General features: G+C 38.7%; 1 pseudogene across 1 annotated transcript; it reads right to left on the reverse strand.

Moving 5' to 3' along the window:
* Positions 1-14,885: 14,885 nt before the first annotated feature.
* LOC308654688 (cysteine-rich PDZ-binding protein-like) lies at positions 14,886-15,204 on the reverse strand (annotated as a pseudogene). The gene has a single exon. The product of its transcript is annotated as a cysteine-rich PDZ-binding protein-like (transcript).
* Between the last annotated feature and the right edge of the window lie 3,149 nt (positions 15,205-18,353).

Below are 18,353 nucleotides of genomic sequence, written 5' to 3' on the forward strand. Positions count from 1 at the left end.
AAAGACATACACAGGCTGAAGGTGAAAGGATGGGAAAAAATATACCACGCACACGGTCCTCGTAAGCAAGCAGGGGTGGCCATCCTCATATCGAATAAAATCGACTTCAAGACTAAGTTAATCAAAAGGGATAAAGAAGGTCATTATATACTGTTAAAAGGAACCATTCACCCACAAGACATAACAATTATCAATATTTATGCACCAAATAATGGTGCTGCGACATTCATAAAACAAATTCTCCTCAAGTTCAAGAATCAAATAGACCACAACACAATAATTATGGGTGACTTCAACACACCTCTCTCACTATTGGACAGATCCTCCAAACAAAAGTTGAATAAAGAAACTATAGAACTCAATATCACAATCAATAACCTAGACTTAACTGACATATATAGAATATATCAACCATCATCAAATGGATATACTTTTTTCTCAGCAGCACATGGATCCTTCTCAAAAATAGACCATATATTATGCCATAGGGCAACCCTCAGTAAATATAAAGGGGTGGAGATAATACCATGCATTTTATCTGATCATAATGGAATGAAACTGGAAATCAATGATAAAAGAAGGAAGGAAAAATTCTACATCACATGGAAAATGAACAATATGTTACTGAATAATCAATGGGTTACAGAAGACATAAAGGAGGAAATCAAAAAATTCTTAGAGATAAATGAAAATACAGACACAACATATCGGAATCTATGGGACACAATGAAGGCAGTTTTAAGAGGAAAATTCATCGCCTTGTGGTCATTCCTCAAAAAAAGAAAAAACCAACAAATAAATGAGCTCACACTTCATCTCAAAGCCCTAGAAAAGGAAGAGCAAAACAACAGCAAATGTAGCAGAAGGCAAGAAATAATTAAAATCAGAGTGGAAATCAATGAAATTGAAACAAAAGAAACTATTGAAAAAATTAACAAAACTAAAAGTTGGTTCTTCGAAAAAATAAATAAGATGGACAGACCTTTAGCCATGCTAACGAAGAGAAGAAGAGAGAGAACTCAAATTACTAACATACGGGATGAAACAGGCAATATCACAACAGATGCTACAAAAATATAGAAGACAATTAGAAATTATTTTGAAAACCTATATTCCAATAAAATAGAAGATAGTGAAGACATTGATAAATTTCTTAAGTCATATGATTTGCCCAGACTGAGTCAGGAGGATACACACAATTTGAACAGACCAATATCAATGGATGAAATTGAAGAAGCCATCAAAAGACTACCAACCAAGAAAAGCCCAGGACCGGATGGGTATACAGCGGAGTTTTACAAAACCTTTAAAGAAGAATTAATACCAATACTTTTCAAGTTATTTCAGGAAATAGAAAAAGAGGGAGCTCTTCCAAATTCATTCTATGAGGCCAACATCACCCTGATTCCGAAACCAGACAAAGACACCTCAAAGAAAGAAAACTACAGACCAATATCTCTAATGAACCTAGATGCAAAAATCCTCAATGAAATTCTGGCGAATCGAATACAAAAACACATCAAAAAAATTGTGCACCATGATCAAGTAGGATTCATCCCTGGGATGCAAGGATGGTTCAACATACGGAAATCAATAAATGTTATTCACCACATCAATAGACTTAAAGATAAGAACCATATGATCATCTCGATTGATGCAGAGAAAGCATTTGACAAAGTACAGCATCCCTTTATGTTCAAAACATTAGAAAAACTAGGGATAACAGGAACTTACCTTGACATTGTAAAAGCTATCTATGCTAAGCCTCAGGCTAGCATCATTCTGAATGGACAAAAGTTGAAGGCATTCCCTCTAAAATCCGGAACAAGACAGGGATGCCCTCTATCACCACTTCTATTCAATACAGTTCTCAAAACACTGGCCAGAGCAATTAGACAGACGAAAGAAATTAAAGGCATAAAAATTGGAAAAGAAGAACTTAAATTATCACTATTTGCAGATGACATGATTCTATACCTAGAAGACCCAAAAGGGTCTACAAAGAAACTACTAGAACTAATAAATGAATTCAGCCAAGTGGCAGGATATAAAATCAACACGCATAAATCAAAGGCATTCCAGTATATCAGCGACAAAACTTCTGAAATGGAAATGAGGAAAAACACTCCATTCACAATATCATCAAAAAAAAAAAAAATACTTGGGAATCAACCTAACAAAAGAGGTGAAAGATTTATACAATGAAAACTACAGAACCCTAAAGAGAGAAGTAGAAGAAGATCTTAGAAGATGGAAAAATATACCTTGTTCATGGATAGGCAGAACTAACATCATCAAAATCGCGATATTACCAAAAGTTCTCTATAGGTTTAATGCAATGCCAATCAAAATCCCAAAGGCATTTCTTGTAGAAATAGATAAAGCAATCATGAAATTCATATGGAAAAATAAAAGACCCAGAATAGCAAAAGCAATTCTAAGCAGGAAGTGTGAATCAGGCGGTATAGCGATACCAGATTTCAAACTATATTACAGAGCAATAGTGACAAAAACAGCATGGTACTGGTACCAAATCAGGCGGGTGGACCAATGGTATAGAATAGAGGACACAGAGACTAATCCACAAAGTTACAACTATCTTATATTTGATAAAGGGGCTAAAAGCATGCAATGGAGGAAGGATAGCATCTTCAACAAATGGTGTTGGGAAAACTGGAAATCCATATGCAACAAAATGAAACTGAATCCCCTTCTCTCGCCATGCACAAAAGTTAACTCAAAATGGATCAAGGAGCTTGATATCAAATCAGAGACTCTGCGTCTGATAGAAGAAAAAGTTGGCTCCGATCTACATATTGTGGGGTCGGGCTCCAAATTCCTTAATAGGACACCCATAGCACAAGAGTTAATAACAAGAATCAACAAATGGGACTTAATTAAACTTAAAAGTTTTTTATCAGCAAGAGAAACAATAAGAGAGGTAAATAGGGAGCCTACATCCTGGGAACAAATTTTTACACCTCACACTTCAGATAGAGCCCTAATATCCAGAGTATACAAAGAACTCAAAAAATTAGACAATAAGATAACAAATAACCCAATCAACAAATGGGCCAAGGACCTGAACAGACACTTCTCAGAGGAGGATATACAATTAATCAACAAGTACATGAAAAAATGCTCACCATCTCTAGCAGTCAGAGAAATGCAAATCAAAACCACCCTAAGATACCATCTCACTCCAGTAAGATTGGCAGCCACTATGAAGTCAAACAACAACAAGTGCTGGTGAGGATGTGGAGAAAAGGGTACACTTGTACATTGTTGGTGGGACTGCAAATTGGTGCGGCCAATTTGGAAAGCAGTTTGGAGATTCCTGGGAAAGATGGGAATGGAACCACCATTTGACCCTGCTATTGCCCTTCTCGGACTATTCCCTGAAGACCTTAAAAGAGCATGCTACAGGGATACTGCCACATCGATGTTCATAGCAGCACAATTCACAATAGCTAGACTGTGGAACCAACCCAGATGCCCTTCAATAGATGAATGGATAAAAAAATGTGGCATCTATACACAATGGAGTACTATGCAGCAATAAAAAATGACAAAATCATAGAATTTGCAGGGAAATGGATGGCACTAGAGCAGATTATGCTTAGTGAAGCTAGTCAATCCCTAAAAAACAAATACCAAATGTCTTCTTTGATATAATGAGAGCAACTATGAACAGAGCAGGGAGGAAGAGCAGGAAGAAACGATTAACATTAAACAGAGACATGAGATGGGAGAGAAAAGGGAAATTGCATGGAAATGAAGGGAGACCCTCATTGCTATACAAAATTTCACATAAGAGGTTGTGAGGGGAATGGGAAAATAAACAAGGAGAGAAATGAATTTCAGTAGATGGGGTAGAGAGAGAAGATGGGAGGGGAGGGGAGGGGGGATAGTAGGGGATAGGAAAGGTAGCAGAATACAACAATTACTAATAGGGCATTATGTAAAATTGTGGATGTGTAACCAACGTGATTCTGCAATCTGCATTTGGGGTAAAATTGGGGGTTCATAACCCACTTCAATCTAATGTATGAAATATGATATGTCAAGAGCTTTGTAATGTTGTGAACAACCAATAAAAAAATTAAAAAAAAAAGAAACATGTGTATCACCCTAACTCCTCTCCTCATTCAACCAGTCTCAGGCTGTGTTAGTCAGCTTTTCATTGCTGTGACCAAGATATCTGACAGGAGCAACTTGAAGGAGTTCAGATTTATTTTGGCTCATGGTTTCAGATGGCTCAGTCCATTGTTGACCAACTCCATTGCTCTGGACTGAGGTAGGGCATAATATCATGGTAGCAAGGGAAAGGGAAGCTACTCAGTTTATGACAGCAGAGAAGCAGGGGCAGGTGGGAAGGATCAACCTCTTCCAGGGCAAGTCCCAGTAACCTGCTTCCTTTAGCCATGCCCCACCTGCCTACAGTTACCACCTAGTAGTCCATTCAAATTATTAATCTATCAAATGGATTAATCCACTAATGAGGTTAGAACCCTCATGATCTAATAATTTCTTAAAAGTCCAAACTCTGGACATTGCTGTATTGCCTTCAGCATGTGAGCTTTGGGAGAATATTCCACATCCAAACCATAACACACTATTATAGATTCCATCTTCTTTACATCTCTCAAATTAACCTTTTTTTTTTTTTTTTTGAAACTCTGGTCACTGCCTAAATCTAAGCTGTCCTCACTTCTTACCTACTTTCAGGAAATCACCTCCAGCTGGTCTCAATGCTCTTGTCTTCCTCTATGCAGTGTGTTAGTCACCTGGTAGAGATTATCTGAGTGGTGACTGTAAGCAGGTAGGGTGTGACTAGAGAAGGTGAGTCTCTGGGATCTCTATGCAACTCAATTTCCCCTGCAATTTGAGTGATCTCTTTCAAACATCCATTAATCCTATTACTTATGTATTGGTCAGGATCTATCCAAAAAAGAAACTACTCTGAAAAACAGATGTAATTCAATCCTGAAAATTGATTTCACAGGTGACCGAAGAGCTTGGACGTCCAAAAGAGGATGGAGCAGCAAGAGCAGAAGAGCCACCACCAGCACAAGGATCCTAGGAGGGCTGGAGGGAAATATGAGAATTACTGAAGGCCAGAGACCTGGGCCACCCAACAGATCTACACCTGTCCTGTCCATAGGTGGAGGGGTTTTGCTCAGCTTTTTGCTCCTGTAAACAAAGTCCTGACAAGAACAATTACAGGAGGGAAAGTTTATTTTGGGGCACAGAGTTTCAGAGGTCTCAGTTCACAAGATGGCTGACTCCGTTGCTCTGGGCTCAAGGTAAGGCAAAACATCATGGCAGAAGGCTATGGTGGAGGAAAACAGCTGGCAACATGGCACCCGGAAGCAGAGAGAGAGAGAGAGAGAGAGAGAGAGAGAGAGCTCTGCTCAACAAGGACAAAATATACTCCCCAAAGGCACGCCCCCAGACACCCACCTCCTCCAGCCATACTCTACTTGCTTAGAGTCCCCATTCAGTTTATCTCTATCAGTGACTAACACACTGATTAGGTTAAGGTGCTCATAACACAATCATTTTGCCTCTAACCTTCTTGCTTTGTCTCACACATAAGCATTGGGGGAACACATTAATATTGAAACTGTAGCAGGAGATATTGCAGCTGGTATTATTGCCTGAAAGTAGAAAGTCTAGGACAAAACACTTGAGATCTGCCTTCCCCAAATGATCTCCCTTTGACTAAATCCAGGTTTGAGCCAGCAGATACAAGAGCCCAGGAAATACAGACCCAAGGGATCAGGCAGAGCAGCGCTGGGAAGGGCTGCAGAAGGATTTGCAGCAAACAGGCCCAGAACTGGATGACCTCCTTTCTCAAAATTCTGCATCGTTCCCCTACAGCCTTCAGCACAAAGCCCAACTCCTTATTCTGAAAGACAAAAGTATGCACTCTCACTCTGGCTTCTACTTGTCTCTCTGGGGACACCTCCTGCCTGGTCTAGGCTCTGTCCTATTCTGACACAAAACTCAGTGCTCCCAGCACACTGTCCACCAGCAGTTTTCTGAACGTCCTAAGCCCTCACACTCTTTCACCCTTACACAAGCTGCTCACTGAAACTAAATCACCTCTCACACTGTCTTCATCTGCACAAGCCCAGCTCCTGGTAAGTGGCACTTGTCACTCCCAGGTGGAAGAAACTTCCACCTTTCACCCTCATACATGGTTTTGTCTTTTGATTACCAAAATGGTCATGAAGTTCTCATAAGGAGCACTGGATTGCCAAGAGGCGAATCTGCCTTTGAAGAAGGAGGAAGCCCTACCACTTGATTAAAACAGCAGAGGAGTACACAGATCAGCTCTGTCCATGAAGTACAGTAGGGCCATAGGGAAAAGCCTAGGCTGTCCACAAAGCAGTAGGCATAGGAGCTCAGAGGAAGTCCACGCCTACTGTCCTGCCTTCTCCCAGCTCTTTTGGAAGCAAAGGTAGGTGAATATTCTATGGTAGCTAGCACCTTTGCTGAGGGGGCATCTCTCTGAATGAAAGCTTATTATGTATGTGGGGTGCTGTTATGCCCATATAACACCAGGAGAAGGGTAGTTTAAACCACCTAACTCAGATGTATATTTTTTTTTTTAAAAGAGAGAGTGAGAGAGGAGAGAGAGAGAGAGAGAGAGAGAGAGAATTTTTAATATTTATTTTTTAGTTCTCGGCGGACACAACATCTTTGTTGGTATGTGGTGCTGAGGATCGAACCCGGGCCGCACGCATGCCAGGCGAGCGCGCTACCGCTTGAGCCACATCCCCAGCCCCTCAGATGTATATTTTTCTTCTTAAGTATATCAATGATAGTTAGCCTTCTTAAATGCTAAAGCCGATCCCCAAAGAAGATCTTGTGGAATTTCATCTTGGAGGCCTTCAATGTGCCATATATGACAGAGGGAGCTTGGTAATCATAATTGTTTTTGTTGTCCTGTTTTCATTGTTATTGTTTTAATATAATGTCAAGATTTTATTGTTTTCAAAATAAAACAAAAGTAGGGGCTGGAATTGTGGCTCAGTGGTAGAGCACCCACCTAGCATGTGTGAGGCACTGGGTTGATCCTCAGCACCACATAAAAATAAATAAATAAAATAAAGGTATTGTGTCCATCTATAACTTTTTAAAAATGTTAAGAAAAATAATAAAGCACAAGATGAAATCGAACTGGGCCACTTGGCCCTTTCTCTTCTTTTCTCCTCCCAGTGTAAGCCAGAATTCTTGAGATCTGATGCTGGGCCCAAGGCACAATGCTTTTTGTAGTTTTAGCGTTTTTTCTGGGAAATCAGCTTCATCTGCTCACCATAGCTGCTCTGCTTCCTGTCATAATGCCACCTGCTCTGGCATGCAAGGAATCCTTACCTTTCTTTTACTGTGCCTGCCATTTTGTGGGACTGGTGTTTGCCTCACTTATAGAAAGTCCAGCAGATTTTAGGAATGTTCGCCGTGTTTGCTAAAGTGCTGTCCACTCAGAAAGCTGTTGGTTCTCATTGTTGTTGTTGCAAAGTTGTCAGAAAACATATCCAGGAAAAACTAAATGATGTCCCAATGCCCTTCCAGCAACATGATTGAAGATGCTATGGCCGCACCCACCACAGAACATAACAGATGGGTAGAGTGAAACTATCACACTGTAGTGGAGGTCATGCTTCAGTAGAACTTCTGATTTTCAAAAGTAGCTTTTATTAATGTCACATATGCAACCTGTAAGTGACTTTACCAAGGCTCTATGGCATTTTGTAAATGCATCCTACCCTACAAGAACATCTGTGTCCTGTTGCAAGTGCCCAACTCCTTTCTTATTGTCTCTGTCGCCATGTGTCTATGCATCCTGGGACAGTTCCTTGACTTCTCCCAGTCCCAGACTCCTCATCGGTCACCCAGATACAGCAATGCTTATCGATGAAGTGTTACGAGGCTCAGAAGAAATAGGAATGTACAAAGAACCTTCGGTAAACTGTAAATTTTATACAGCCATAAGAAGGATCTTGATACAATGACTATTTCTACCTCTCATTTTCTTTTTCTTTTTTTTTATTGGATGTTCACAACATTACAAAGCTCTTGACAAATCATATTTCATACATTAGAATCAAGTGGGTTATGAACTCCCATTTTTACCCCAAATACAGATTGCAGAATCACATCGGTTACACATCACATTTTTACATACTGCCATATTAGTGACTGTTTCTACCTCTCATTTTCATCATCCATTGCCGAGGTCCAGCCCTGGCTGGGGGTGGGGGGAGTGGGGTTCCAGGGGGTCCTGAAGGAGGAGTGGCATCGGCGAAAGAAGAAGAGTCGGGATGACAGGTTGCAAGTTACGAGCAACCTCCAGAAGAAATCTCTGCTGCCCCTGGAGGGACCTTTATTTTTGTATCTTTTTTACAGGTGTTTTTTGAGGTAGTTAATGGATAGCTTCAAAGCCTAAAACCTTTTTGATTTACATAATTTTCAAGAGTTACAATCTTTTCTGACATGCATTGATTACCTAAGATATTGAGTATATTGTTCAAAATATTTTTCTGTAACCTTAGTCAATCATGATTAAGCTTTTACGTTTTCTCCTCAATCACTAGGTGCTAGGTGATGCAACTAGACTGCATGACTCCTGACTATAATTCACTTCTGACTTTAAAGCATACCTATAATTATTTCATTAAACTTTAACTTTAAAGCATACTTATGATTATTGGTAAGCTTTCTTACTTCTAAACTAAAATCCCAGTACAACACACTTAAAGTAGTAAAAGTCTAATATTTAAAAGCCTACTACTCTGAAGTGCCTCTAAAATATATCTATGTAAATTTTACATTATTCTATTTTTAATTTCCAAGGTAATTTCCTTTTTTTCATATGACCTATTCAACTGCTTTCTTGAAGAACTTCCTTGCTCCTTGGTCAAATCACACCATTTCTTATTTCTTTGTAATCTTTAACTAAAGGGCAGGCTTTACACCTCAACCCATTTGTCATTTATATTAACTATGTGTTTTCCATTTTCATTATAAGTTTCTGTGTAAGGCAAAGGAGGGTCTATTGGTTGGGAGAATGTATTTTTATTAGCCTCTTGTACTGTTGGCACAGCAATTGTTTTTCTGTAGCTAGGCTGTTGTACAGGTTGTGGCTTTAGGATGGAGTTGGAGGTGGGGCTAGTGTAAATCGTTAACCATGGGATAAATATTTCTTGTTGTTGAGGCTTGAGGAATAACATCATTGTTTGTATCCTGAGAGATACCGAAACGCACCTCATGGCATGTCTCAATTGTATCCTTAGTCTCATTCTGGGAATTTTCCTACAATCTCAGGCAATGCGTATTTTTATTATTGATTGATGTATGCCCTGTTATCCATATCATGAGTATCATAAACAAAACACTTAACATTCCTAATGGTTCTGGTTTTCAGATAGTGTGGCCCTGCCGCAGCATCCCCATGCTGTGACCCTGTCAGACAGCGGGTGCAGGAACGCCTTCACCAATCCATACTTTAATTCAGCTCAAATATAGTCTAAGTAAAATCGTAGTTTTACTATTGAAATGCAGACATAAAGTAGAACCCTTACTCTTCTTTCAACTAAACGGTTATTACCAAATCCCTTCTACATGTGGAAATTTTATATCTTTCACTCTTTCATGTTTTATTTAATAATATTTAGCAATATGATATTTATGCAAGAAGAATCTGAAATGTTTAATGGATAATTTGTGCAATTACTCGTTTAATAAATATTTATTTACTAAGTAGGTTCTGGTCTAGGCAGTGGGACCACAGCAGTGAAAAAACACACAAAAATCCCTGCCTACACAGACCTTATATTTTAATGAGCAGAGGAATAGAAAGTAAGATGATTGATTGATTGATTGATGATAGATAGATAGATAGATAGATAGATAGATAGATAGATAGATAACATGTAACCACTATTGTTTGGATGTGGTTTGAGTGTGTTTTCCAAAGGTTCATGTGTTGGAATCTTGGTCCCCAAGAGGGCAAGGTTAAAAAGTGGCCAAACCTTGAAGAGATGCAGCCTAGTAAGCAGTAAGTAATTACAGAGTATGCTGCCCATGGAAGAATTGATATGGTTCTCATGGACTCTGAGTTAGTTCTTGAGAGTGAGTTGTTAACAAAAGAGTAAACCTGACCTCTGAACCAGTCTTTGACTTCCTGGCTCACCATGTGATCTCTCCTTTTTACACTCGCTCCTACCATGAAACCATCCTCCAGGAGGTTTTCACCAGAGTTAAGCTGAAGCCAGCATTATGCTCTTGAACCTCCCAAACCAGCATTATGCCCTTGAACCTCCAAAATTGTGAGTGAAATAAACCTGGTTTCTGTATAAAATAACCAGCCTCAAGTATTTTGTTACAGTAACAGAATATGGACTAATACATTGATGACAGAATGCAGGGTGTGTGTGTGTGTGTGTGTGTGTGTGTGTGTGTGTGTGTGCATGTGTGTGAGGGTTGGTGATTGAACCCCCAGGGCTTTGCCACTAACCTACCTTCCCAGTCCTTTTGATTTTTATTTTGAGACAAGTTCCTGCTAAGTTCCTGAGTTTCTCCTTAGTTTGCCAAGGTTGGCCTTGAACTTGTGATCCTCTTGCCTCAGCCTCCTCCTAGGCATGCACCACCATGGCTTGCTGAGGCTATGGTTTCAAATGATAGAGTCAGGGTAAATTTCTATTACTAATATGTCGTTCAAGCAAATGTCTGCCAGGTTTATCAATAAGAAGATGGCTCAAAGCAAAGGAGACAGCAGTTGCAAAGATCCTGAGGTTTGGTATGATCAAGGGCAGCCAGGAAGCCAGGGTGCCTGGGGAAAGTAAGAGCAGGGGAGAAGAATAGGAAAGGGCTATGTGAAAGCTGTGGAAAGAAAGTGGCAGGATTCAGTGGCTTAGTGACTCACTAGGGGAGGGCAACATGGCCTGAGTTAAAGGAGAAAAGACCAGCTTTGACTGCTATGTGGATAACAGGCGATTGAGCAGCCAGGACAAAAATCAGCTAAGAATCCTTAGAAACTGTATGGGAGAGAGGTCAGAGTGGTAGCAGTGGAGACACTGAGAGGCAGTCTAGATATAGTGTGACGGGAGAAACTACGGGATTTGAGAGACGATGGCATGTGGGTGATATAAAGAAGAGAGGGTGATTTCATCAGGATCCTGCAGGGGGTCTTCCCTTGGATGAGGTGGACTGCAGGTGGAAAAGATTCCAGTTCAATTTTGCACATGTTAATTTTGAGGTGTCTTTCTGACATCCAAGATGTCCAGGGAGTGACAGATATGAGTCTGAAATTCTCAGGGAGAAGTCTGGGTCAGGGGTATATTTGAGAGCATCTGCATTGTGTGATCTTTAGAGGTGAGTTGAGACGACGATGGTGCCAAGATAATGAACGTGGGTAGAAAAGAGAGGGATTTCAAGGACTGAAAACTGAGCCTTTAAAATCAAGAATCCGAGGCAGAATCAGCAAAGCAGACCAAGAAGGAACGAACAGGGAAGTGGGAGGGGACCTGGATATCGTCGTGATCTTGAGAGTGCGCTTGGGAGCTTAGCGTGTTCAACCACATCAATTGCTGCTGGTTAGTCAAGATAGATGAGGATTAAGGATTGACACTTGGATTTAGCAAAGGGAAAGCTCTTAATGATCTTGACTAGAACAGAGTGACAGTGTTAGGAAAAGCCTGAATGAAGTAAATTCAGGAAAGAATGTGTGGAAAGGACCCACTGACAGCAGGTAGAGGTAGCTTTGAGGAGTTTTGCTGTAAAGGGAAAGAGAGAGAGAGAGAGAGAGAGAGAGAGAGAGAGAGAGAGAGAGAGAGAGAGAGAGAGAAATGTGGAGTCAAGGAGTCTTGTTTTCCAGGGCATTTGGGATTTTTTTTTTTTTTACAGAAATGTTTTTAAGATGCTTATAGACATTGACTATATTAATAATTTTGTGTATGCAAATGTACAAAGAGCCCAGGCAGGATATAGATTTATGTTGCTGTTAATTTCTCTTTTCATGGACATGGTCAGCAACTGTACAATAAAAGAAAGAGAGAGAGAAAAAAAAAAAAAAAACCCAAGCCTTGTAAAGAGACTGATGCCCTGTCCCTAGACACAGAGCTAGGAAGCAGATCTTAATTGGCTCCCGACTCTGAGCACAAATGAACCCAAATGGATTCAACTTTACTGAACTATGTATCGTTTATTTTGTTACTGAAATAAGAGTATCAGGCAACTGGAAATCAATGAATTGATTTAAATATTATGCAAACGATGGAGCCATTACTATGGGTACATATTTATGATTTAAAAATCACATTTCAGCATTTTCCTTATGTCAGGGGCTATGACAGGGCAGCATTGATTAACACATTCAGACCCAATCATCAAGAAAGACTTGGAACTGCAAATTTCTCGGGTAAAAGATGCCTTTCTAGGTCCACATTAAGTTCAAAGTTATTAAATAATGACAGGTTGGGGAGCTTTTTGGTGTGTGATTTGTTTTTAACTTTTTATAATGAGAAATTTCAAACTTATGCAAAAGTAGAGAGAATAGATAATGATCAGACTAATATGCTCAGGACCCAGCTTCAGCAATTACCAATTCAGAGCTAGCCTTCTCTCCCCACAAGCCCTGCACAACTTAGGCAAATTCCAAACATCACATCATTGCACGTGTAATTATTTCATTGTAGAAAACTAAAAGAGAAGGACTCATTTAACAATAATAACAACAACAACAACAACAACAAAAACACATTTCATTTTTTCACTGAAAAATCATAGTATTTTGTTAATTCCATCAAATATTCTTTAGGGTTCACGATTCCATGAATATCCTATAAATGTTTTTGTTTGTTTCTTTGGTACCACGGATTGAACCCAGGGGCACTTCACTGAGCCACATCTCCAGTCTGTTTTATTTTTTATTTTGGGGCCTCACTACGTTACTTAGGACCTCACTAAGTTGCTGAGGTTGGCTTTGAACTCACAATCCTTCTGCCTCAGGTTTCCAAGCCGTTGGGATTATAGGTGTGTGCCACCACATCTGGCCTATAAATGTTTTTTTAACATGTAATTTGTTTAAATCAGGATCCCACAAATAGACACATCAGTTTTTAAAAGGATAAGTGAATAGATTTAAGGCAATTTAGCAAATTATTAGAAGTTCTTTAGTGTTATATAATATGAAATAATTTTTTTGTGTGTGGGAAGGGGGTACCAGGGATTGAACTCAGAGGCACTTAACTACTGAGCCATATCCCCAGCCCTATTTTGTATTTTATTTGGAGTCAGGGTCTTACTGAATTGCTCAGTGCCTCACTTTTTGCTGAGGCTGGCTTTGAACTCTCAATCTTCCTGCCTCAGCCTCCTGAGCTGCTAGGATTATAAGCATGTGCCACTGCGCTTGGCTGAAATCAATTTTGATTGAAAGAGAAACAGTCTATATTTTAACACAATTCAATGAGGTCAAAGGAATACTTCAAATAATAATGAGTATTTGCCCAACAAAAATTAAAAGTGGGAATATGCATTGCTGATTACAAATGCATTTTGGAGTTGAAAGAATAAAATTTTCTAAAATATATTCCTTCTATTGATTGACTTGGCTTTGAAACATAAACTCTCGCCTTCTCTACATTCAGTTGTACTTCTATAGCCAGCTTAACATTCTTCAGTTCAGCCTCATTCTTCTTTTCCCTCAGAGATACTATTTATTTTGTATTATTCTTATAATCTTTCTGGATAGGTGCAAATAACAATATATCTTTAAAAATACTTTTTGAAAAACCATGTACAGTTAAAACTTTAAATACTTTTGACAGTAATTTTAAGATGATAAAAGCAATGTCTCCACCATGTATATTATCACATTATCCACAACACTCTACATATTTTACAGTGACACATATTTTACTGCAATTGGAAATCAGGAATACCTTTTTGGTTGCCTATAGTAGGCTGAAAATTTTAAAAGCAATAGTCCTGAACCTATGAAGGCAATATTAAAAAAAATCTTCATTTGAAACTTCAGAGCAGTCTCTTAGTTGTCTATGTTATAACAAAGAACTAAGATGTTTGCTTTGTTCTGTTTATTTCTTTGAGGGGTGGGAATGAGGTTTTTTGTAAAGGTTTTTTTTTCCTTCAAAGAGTTTTCCTAAAGTGGGGGGATTTGTTTTCATTACACATCAATATGGACACTGTTCTTGTGGCTCTCATGACAACTTGAATTCAAGGCAATATGTGTAATATGTGTTTTTCTGAAATCCAGTGTATTCAGCTGAACATGGGTATTCATTGTGTTCTTGTCCATACATGGAAGGAACTGGCACTTTGCCTTGAAGAACAAATTTTTTAAAACTCACGAATCCAATTTGTCTTTGATTTGGGTCTGCACTAATTACTAAGGAATCATTCAGCAATAATGTCTGTAAATATTTCAATATCCTCTGAAACTGCAATTAATTAAGGGGATGTTGATTCTAAGAATTATGCTACCAGTAAGGGAATGAGGGAAGAATTCTAACTCTGGATGCCAAGTTCAAAGCAAAATGTCATTATCTTGCTTTTGTAATATCTATATAGAATGTAGTTGGAGGGGACAAGAATACAAACACTGTTAAGTAAAAAGTGCACACAGAACACAGAATTTTTTCCATTAATTTTGACACTTTAGTTCAATAAAATGCTCATAAGGAAAACAATCACTTAAAGCATAAGATTTAGTTACATTGCTATTGTTAAGGACTTATTGAGAGCAAAAGAATGAACACTGATCAACTTCGCTAGCTAAAATGTAATTGGTTATTTTTAAGTTGGACACCTATGCTAGGCTTTGAAAATACAAAGCAGAAAGTAAAATTATGGAAACTTCATCAATACATTGACATCGATGTTTGCTTGTAGTTTTGGGTATCCAAAACCTTTTCCCACACCTGGCACAGATGCCCCTTTTGCCGGCACAGCCCTGGCAGTAATGAGAACCCGAATGGTGCACAGAACTTCAACACATTCTGCAAGTGGAGAACATATTCTTTCCATATGGATCAAATCTTGTTTTTTTTTTTAAGTCAAAAAAAGCAGTTTTTATTCAGCTTTCTTCTATCACTTTCTGCGGTATTCCTTGCACCATCTTCACAGTATATTTGGAATGATAGCAGCACCAAGATTCTTTTCGCAGTTTTCCCAGACCATCCTTCCATCCACAGTTCCCTCACACACATCGCAGTCCAGTCCTAAGAAATCATTCTCTTGCTCTTCAAGGAGAACCTAAAATCAAACAAACAAAAACAACGAATGACACATTGGAAAGTGTCACATAAATAAATGGTACCCTGATTCTGGGTGTGAGGAGAGATTTGACCATAGCAAAACAAGGAAGATCAGCCTATAGTACAAAAGACATTAAAAGTTAAGCAAATGGCCATCTTATTATACCAGTCGAATGCTTTTTCAGCATCAGAGTGTCAGAACCCAAAGGAACCTTGGAGCTCCAACCCTTTTCTGTTAGAAGTGCAGCTGCAGAGGCTGAGTGAATTTCCAGGGGTCAAATAGCATGGAAGGGGGCCCCCAGATGTAGACTTTCCCCCTACTGCTGTGCTACACTGAGTTCCAAATTGCCAGATTAAATCTGATTCACACCTATTGCTTTTCCACTACGTTTCCCTTCTTTCTAGAGGAGCAGTACTTGGAGGGACTACTTTCAAGTTGCATCTGTCTTTATTTTACCTTCTGCTGTCATCTCAGGGAACATTGTCAACTATTTTAAATGGCTTGTTTTCATTTCACTATTTAATGTGCTCAAAAAACTTTATCCAACTATATATACTCTACTGATTATTAAGCTCTTACAATTTCTAGGAAACCCTCTGGCCAAAACAGGATGAGAACCTAGAGCAGTTTCCAAAGCTTAGGAAATATTTGTTCTCTCCAAATCATATTAATATTTACTTTTAAAGACAGATGCCATATTTTTACACAAATATTTATGTAAAAATAATTGTAAATAATTATGTCATAAAGTACAACATAATATCAATTTTCACTTGATAGGAAAGAGACACTATCGATAAACTATGAAGTATTTTTAAAAGAAGCAGCACAACAGAGCAGGGAGGAAGAACAGGAGGAAAAGATTAATATTAAACAGAGACATGAGATGGGAGGGAAAGGGAGAGAAAAGGGAAATTGCATGGAAATGGAAGGAGACCCTCATTGTTATACAAAATTACATATAAGAGGTTGTGAGGGGAATGGGAAAAAAAAAAACAAGGAGAGAAATGAATTACAGTAGATGGGGTAGAGAGAGAAGATGGGAGGGGAGGGGAGGGGGGATAGTAAAGGATAGGAAAGGTAGCAGAATACAACAGTTACTAATATGGCATTATGTAAAAATGTGGATGTGTAACCAATGTGATTCTGCAATCTGTATTTGGGGTAAAAATGGGAGTTCATAACCCACTTGAATCTAATGTACGAAATATGATATGTCAAGAGCTTTGTAATGTTTTGAACAACCAATTAAAAAAAAAAGAAATAAATAAATAAATAAAAGAAGCAGCACATAATTTGTTATAATAGCTCCCCCTAGTGAACATTGAACACTATTGTTTTCTGAACACTTTTTCGGGTTATTTTAACACTGGGCAGTGTCTTAGAAATCTTTCCATCATGACTGTAAACAAAAGCCATGTCACCAAATGGTCTTTTCAGCTCCATGTATAGTTGAAAAGAATTAACCATATTCACAGAATGATTTTCAATTTGAAAAGACAGGTGTTATTTTTTTTCATTCAATTAAAACAAGAAGATGAAAAAGAACAAGAATCCAGCAAATATAATTGACAATAAGAATTGTGACTTATTAAGCAATTTCTATGTGCTACAGATTCTGCCCAGCACTTACATGGGAGATTTAATGCACTCCTTGTGTTACTTTTTAATGTTAATGCCACAAATGATCTCATTTTATGGAGGAAGAACCTAAGTCCTTTGCTAAGGACATACAGCTAGAAAATGACAGAACTGAAACCTAAATCCAGGTCATCTGACTCCAGAGGCCATGCCTCAAGGTACTATTCAATTGTGCTGACAAGGCACAGGATTATTTAGGTCTCTAACCTGGTTTTTCTCAAAATAACAAACCTATTTACCAAATTGTTACTTTATTTATACACTATCCTTTATTTAGGTCCAGAAAGGCCCAGTCTTCTCCCTCCAGGGTCGCCATTCACCCTCCACCCCCCATCCCTGTGTCTGCCACTGGGTTAGGAGGTTGTGGTGCTTCATTCCAGAGCAGGGGCAGAGAGATGAGTTGAGCACAAAAGTTTATTAAGTAAGAAAGTATTAAAAATGAATGAAAATAAAGGAGCAAGTCTCAAGGACACCATGTGCCACCTTCTGGCCACCTGGAACTATCTGAACATCAACATGATCAATATAAACCACAGGAAAATTAAGAATTCATGAGTTTATACCAATGGCTAGAGAATGAGCGAGACGGACAAGAAAAACTGAGGGCTTTTGCTGAGAGGAGAGTGTTGAGGGCAGACTAGTAAATGTGAAGGGAAGGCAGGAGGTTAAAAAGATCATTTGCAACCGACATAGTGAGACTGGATCAGGCAAGAAACATCAATTGATTCCAAATCTGGAGAGAAATTTGATAAGGAATAGAAAGACTGCATGCTCTTAAAGCGTCTTCCCATCCACTACTTCATAGTTGCAAGGGAAGAAAATAAAATAGTATATTTTTAAAAAAATTATTTATTTATTCTAATTTGTTATACATGACAGTAGAATGCATTTCAATTCATAGTACACACATAAGCACAATTTTTTGTGTCTCTGGTTATACACAAAGTAGAGTCACACCATTAGTGTCTTCATACATGTACTTAGGGTAATGATGTACATCTCATTCCACCATTCCATCTCTTTCCTACCCCCACATCCCCTACCTTCCCCTCCTTTCCCTTTGCCCTATCTAAAATTCCTCCATTCCTCTCATGCTCCTCCCTACCCCTACTATGAATCAGCATCCACATATCAGAGAAAACTTTTGGCGTTTGGTTTTTTGGGATTGGCTTACTTCACTTAGGATGATATTCTCCAACTCCATACATTTACCTGCAAATGCCATAGTTTTATTCTCTTTTAATGCTGAGTAATATTCCATCATGTATACATACCACCGTTATAAAATAATAATTTTAAAGTGGAAAAATAAGATGACTCCTGCGTCTGATGAAAAAATGTGACATCGCCAGTCATAGGAGGAGCCCCTGGACATTACTTCCTCCAGATGCAAAGCCCTTGGAAGAACTTATCACTTACATGGTATCCCT

This window comes from Spermophilus citellus (assembly GCF_964194105.1).
Source record: "Spermophilus citellus genome assembly, chromosome: 8".
In the NCBI taxonomy this organism is placed as follows: Eukaryota; Metazoa; Chordata; class Mammalia; order Rodentia; family Sciuridae; genus Spermophilus; species Spermophilus citellus.